The following is a 6,927-nucleotide window of genomic DNA, read 5'->3' on the forward strand; positions in this document are numbered from 1 at the left end:
AGTCTTTACGGTAAAATAATTTAGTGTATATTTGTAACTTGTATTTGCCTTATGTTGTCTCCGAACTTTTTATCTACTTGACGTAAAAGCTCTTGCTTGTCGAATATATATCTTCTAACCATACCCGTGTGACTAACCGTTTACGTGAGTTTATACGTGCCATATGGTGTTTATTTCCAATTGTTCATGGCCATAGAAAAATTATATTATATGTACATGACTTTAAGTCACGACTTTGTATATCATTAAGGTTTGTTTGTTGATACTTACTGTCTGCAATCAATATGAAAATATGTGCTTTTACAGTAAGTTGGCATAAATCAACGTAGAAAATAACCAAAGTAATATCCTTGCGAATAGCAAAAGCTGAAAAGAACAATAATAATTGGCTTTTCAAAAGCCCTGTCACAAACAAATGTTATACAAATACTGTTAAGTTGAAAAGGAGACATACTTGTGCGAGAAAGCAAACTAGATTAAGGGGATCTTTGCACTGCAAATAGTATGAAGTGAAAATTCAATTTATTCTTTCAAGCTAAAACCACTAAACAAAGTAATGGCCACTAGTTGCAGCCTCACTGTATACCAACATTTATTTTTCTCACGTACCATACACGTTTGGAATGCCCTACAAACCGCCGTTGTATCTGCACCGAGGCTGGACGCGTTATAAAAAAAAACAAGGAAAAATATCCAACAGGGAAAGCCACTTTCCAAAAACGCAGCCTCCCGTAAGGCACACACGAACAACACTCGCGCACCACACCCCACGCACGCACGCACGCACACACGCACACACACAAGGACAAAACAAACAAGTACAGGAACGCAGTGGGGCACCCCCTTGGAACGGTCTGTGGCAAAATCACCACTGGGGAGTTTAAACCGGTTTATGGTGCACCTAACCTCACTCTTACCCCCTCCATGTTCCAAAGTCACAAGACAGTCTAAATAAAAGTTATCCCACCAGCTGAAACCCTAACATACATAAAGGTAACAGATCGTAGTGTAAATAATGTATATATAATGCAATCCTTAAGAGCCTAAAACGCATTTACTCAATGCCTTTGCAGAAGACAGAGCATCAAGGGAAACAGACTTAAGGGCCCGACGAAATAGGCCAGAAGACGGAAATCATAACAGCTCAGTCCTGGTCGGATTAAAGAACTACTAATTATACTAATCTTCCGACCAGTCGCTCCCCGGACTCACTGTTTAGGTGAAGAATAGATTGTACAGTGTATATATATATATATATATATATATATATATATATATATATATATATATATATATATATATATATATATATATATATATATATATATATATATATATATATATATATATATATATATATACGTTTGGCATAAGCCATTTTGACAACACGTACGTTGAAGACGCAATGCGCAGTTTTAACCCTCTCCAGTCGATTTCTACAGAGGCGTCGGAGAGTATATCACAAATACATGCTTATGCTTTTTGATTAATTTGTACATGTATCGTTTTATTCTGTCTGTGTCAAGCCAACGTTCACATTTTGTTATGTAAAGCTATTCAGCTTGAACATTTAATCATGTTACTTTTGTCTACAAAATATGTCTGTAACAGTCAGTTCTGTGGTGTTTTTGATGTGGTTTGAGGTGTGTCATTGTTTCGATGTACTCGATTACAGAAAGCTGACCTTTGGTCAAAATAACCAGTCTGTACATGATGCAATTCTAAATTCGAATTTTTACCTCTTTCTCGTTTTACTTATAAAGTAAGTAGGTTGAAGTTGTATACAGTGTTATCATAATATATAATGAATCTCTCTCGTAAAGTGAAAGCTCAACAGTTGATATATTTGTCACATGTGTTGTATTTTTGTACAAGTCGAGTTCCACTTCTTTCAAGAGCTCATCCTGAATACATTGGGAACTGTAAACTCATATATAATAAATAAGTTTATATTATTTTCATGTGTATTTCCGACATTGGCTTTGAATATTTAAAGGTGATTAGTCCATTATTCGTGACTGCTATCTCGTAAAGGCACGAACCACAGTATGGTCACACATATTGATGAAGTTCAAAATTACTGGGATAGACGTTACGACTCCCTTGTTTGTCTTTAAAGGTTTAAAAAGTAACACACATTTTCATTGCAAATCTTTTTTATATCTTCATTGAATTATTTAGATATTGTATTATTTTATTTATAAAACAATCAAACAAATACGTAGTCAGTTTATAATTAATTTATATTTTAACATTTCGGCTACATGCCTTCTTCAGGGAAAAATAAGTACTAACAAAGGATATAACGTCATAGTTAGTTACTAGTAAGTGAAAATTGCGGAAACCAAATATATTGAAATACATATACATGCAATTACAAATTAAAATAACTTACAGTGAAATATAATTGATATCATTCACTGGTACGAGAATACAAAGTGGTACATCCACGGTTTTTTTTGTTTCACAATCTTTCATTTCTGAACACCTGTAATTACAATAGCCCCCCTCCCCCCACCCACCCCCTACCCACCACACACACACACTATTATATAGCTGCACTTTTTTGTTTGTTGTTTAATTATCGAACGAAATCTTAAATATTCGCCGTGAGAAACGAGTGAAGTTTTTGTGTGTGCTACTTATAGAACTGTCTTAGGTCATGCATATTAAATTAAAGTAGTCCGACAGCATACAATACAAAATGTACAATACGGATTTTTTTGCCTGTTCATATTTACTTGTGAAATACAAGCTGTATTTTTAACAAAATTTATATAAGGTATATAATAAATAGTGTTATTACATTTGTGGTGCTCTGCTAGCGAGACTATTGCCTCCGGTGTTAACACCCTGTCCGATTACAGATCACTGAACGAAACAATTAACCGGTCAAGATTTGTATTTAGAATTAATTACATCACGATGCTACAAATTCTAAAATAACTTTAAAGGGGTATGGGTGTACACTTATGATAATTATTATTATTCAATTTATAAGTGAAAACGCTATTGTTTCATTATTATTAATGCTTACTGTCGTTAATTGTAAAAAGGATACGCCATTTTTTCCAAAGCACTATAATCAACAACCCCTTGAATATTAAGAACCATTGTGCTGCTCAGAACAGTTATCATGGTCCGGATTTCTCTATACAGAGAAAGAAAAAAGACATTTCAATTTTAAAGTTTCAAATGTCCTAATGTCATATCTTAATTGAACACGTGTTGATGCATTTTCAATGAATAAGTTCAGTCAAAAGGAGCCTGCAGCATTTTGTTTTTGTCGTGTTGGGCGAGCCGGGAGTTTCAACTTTAATTATTGTTTAATTTCCTGCACATGTAAAAATCCGCGATATACATTTCAAACTTCCGCATTAATTATATTAAGGAAGCGATTGTCGATTGGTTTGTGTTCAAATATATTCGATGAAATTAATACAGTAAACAATAAAAGTTAAAATATGGAGCATAGAAACCTATTTATTGTATTGCCTAATGTAACGGGTGCTAATTATCAAATAAAAATTACAATGGCTTTAACTCGTGTAGCTTATATCAAAGAACTTCTCATACAATAAAACTCTGGTCTAGACGCCAAAGAACTTTCACCAGTAGCTGAATTTCGGAAAAAGATGAACTGATTAAAATATATTCAGTGTTATATGAATGAACTGACTTTTATGCGTAGAAAGCCGCTTAAAATCTACTTCTTGGAAATATGTTGTATTTTTTTGTTGTTATTTTTTTGTGGGAGGGGTTGGGGAATTATTTGTGTCGAGATTACAGAGTTCTGTTTTGAAAAGAATAAAATTGATGATCACAGTATTACCTCCTCTGGATCACCTAATCCTTCTGTATTGATAAGTACTAACATTTGATTGTGTTTTCGCGGGTCTGGATGCTGCATGCACCATGCCCATAATCCTTTTGTTTCTGAATGGACTGTGTCCTTAAGAGCAAAGCCTAATATATAATTAATTAATGTACCATTTTGAAATAGAAGAACACGTGCATCCCGTTTTGGATCCATAAGCTTAAAATGAGGAAAGTATCTAAAAGTCCTGCCTGGAATTGAGAGAGAAATAGGTCCAGAACTTTTAATTGATACATATAGCAGAAGCAATGCTTACAGATTATGGTTCACAGTTTACATTTGACCTTATTATAGAAATAAACAATCACGATAATGTTGTGATTTTCTTTTGCAAAACGTTATGTAATTTTAGTTGCAAGTATTTGTGTCTTCATATTTAAGACGCCAAAACATCGCATGAGCCGCTATTAAACTCTACTTTTGTATGGTGTGATGTCATTCTACTATAATGATTTAAATAATGTCAATAGCAAGCGACACTGGTTAAAACGGTAGCATTAATACTAAATGCACAGGGGACAAAGTTGAAGAGCCAGTCTACGTTGTTTAGATGGGGCCCAGTAAGAAAAGCTGCCACTTTTGTCTGACAAATTATTGTTGTTGGTCCAGTATCACAAGTTATAACGAAATATTTTGCAAGCCCGTACGTGAAATTTGTACATAAATGACCTTAGAAAGTCAACATCGGGTAGCATTTTTGGAAAATACCTTTTACTTGATGTTAGTCACGCAAATACGTCAGCTTACTGTTCAAGCATCATTTTAAGCAATGCTTCTAATATGTCTCATGGAACTTGGTATCAGGAAAGGGTCTTAAGTCCTCCCCGCCGAGGAGAGAATGACTAGTAATTAATAGGAGATTGAGGTCAATAATTCATATATTAGAGATTCTAAGAGTACAATGGATTGCAATGCAGGTATATTCAGTATTGGCTAGAAAGGGTCCAATAAGCCAGAAATTCAAGATTTGGACTAAAGTCGTCTTAAATAATTTATTTTTAGGTAGAATGGATGTATACCATGTAGTTTGAATGGTATTACGGGTGGTTAAGACATACGACTAGGGGATATCTTTTGGAAGTGTTAGAAATCGATTACTTGCGTCACAGCATAATACGAAATGCCAATTATCATTTTAATGGACAGCAACGGAACATTAAGAAATGTAACACCGTGGATATTTTGGTTATTCCTGTGTTGAAATATGCCAGTTTGTAAATATTATGTTTTACAAATTGGAATTGGAGCTTTTTTACATAAAATATTGGGCTTATTTACATTCAGATATAGATTCATAATGTGCATGTAAAAATGGGAAAGGAATATATGCAAACCTTTTATTAAAGCTGCAATATGGAATATGGGAAGTAACCTTTATATACATATGCACATGTTCAAGCCAGTGTGTACTGCCTTTGTATATTAGCGTGGATACTGAATACGTTGGCAGGTTTCCTCCCAAGTTACTCAGCATAGTGTGATGTTTCCATGGCGGCATGATGAGTACTGGCCAGTTTGACGGAGACATATTAGCCTAATTTGGAGTAAAGAGCATTGTCAAACAAGGCTGCCTACTGGACCCTCCTCTTTTGAATTTCTTTGCCCTCCTCAAACACGCATTTGGTACATCAAAAGACGGTGTTTACCTCCATTCCAAATCTTAGGGTCGACCATTCAATGTGTCCAGGTTCAAAGTCAAGACAAAGATCAGAAAGCTTCTCATCAGGAATATGCTCGTTGCAGACGACGCTGCAGTAGCCTCACACAAACACGAAAGGCTATAAAGGCTTTTGAACAGATTCTCAAAAGCACGCGATCATTTTAACTCACCATCCCAAATTTTGAGTCAACGCACAACAGAAATTTCAAGAATCACCATTAATTAAGATGAACTTTAAGTACTCCACCAAATCCAATACCTATGTCCTACCACCTCGAACATACTTTCTCTTGATATAGAAATCATCAACAAAAATTGGCAAAGCATCCACAGCCCTCTCAAAGCTCAACAAAGGGTCTGGAAAAAAAACGACAAAAACGACTAAAATTAAAGTCTATAAAGCCCGAGTGATCAGTACCCTACTCTATGGCAGTGAATACGGGACAGCGCATACAGCACAAGAAAGAAAACTCCAGGTATTCCATCTTTGTTGTTTGCACAGAATACTAGGCATCACTTGGAACGAAAGGCTACCAGCAATGAAGTCCTTACAAGAGCTGGACTTCCTTCAATGTACACCCTCCTTCGCCAACACTGGCTCGGTCATGTTCACAGAATGAATGATGGATGCATACCAAAGGACCTGCTGTAACTTGCCACAGGAGCAAGGAGCAGATAGCGGCCACACCTTCGATATGTTTTACTTTCTTATGATATTGGTGAACAGATAAAGGTATCAAAAAAAACTTGTCCTCTGTAGCTAGCAGATGTGAGGAAAACAATGGCTTCCTTAATTCGAGGAGAGATACGATTTCAAAAGAAAGTTGTCTATTTACTGATTAATGACGGTACGTCTCGAAAGATAAGGTGTATTTTGTGTTAATAAAATTATGAGTTAATACATTTAAATGCACGGTACCTTTCTTAATTGACATCAAGAGTAACTTTTAACATTCAGCGACTACAGTTGTGCATAAGACCTCACTCGTTATCTCCGTCATGTCTAGTAGTACAGGCAAAGGTAAATAAAAAGATGAATTCATGCCACTTGCAAATAAAATCGTTATCACCATCATGCAATAAAACTCAAAGGTACTCCCGTAAATAATCTTTGAAAGAAAAACATTACAAATCTTTTTTTGCAGAGCAATTTTTCCATCAGCAGAGTATCGTCCAAAACTATCTTAAATCAACCTCTATGAACAAAGCGTTTTATAATTTTACCAAATCAAACTGGAAATCAACCATGATTAAGATTCTTACGAACTTTGTAGATCTAAATATGTATTGTTGCGGAAGTGTCTGGTAAGCAATATATGGCCCTCGTGCCTCGTTTTATTTCAAACTTACTTTTCCATTCTCATTCTCTTGTCTATTAAGTGTGTATTGA

The sequence above is a fragment of the Mercenaria mercenaria genome, chromosome 18, assembly GCF_021730395.1.
Source record: "Mercenaria mercenaria strain notata chromosome 18, MADL_Memer_1, whole genome shotgun sequence".
Lineage (NCBI taxonomy): Eukaryota > Metazoa > Mollusca > Bivalvia > Venerida > Veneridae > Mercenaria > Mercenaria mercenaria.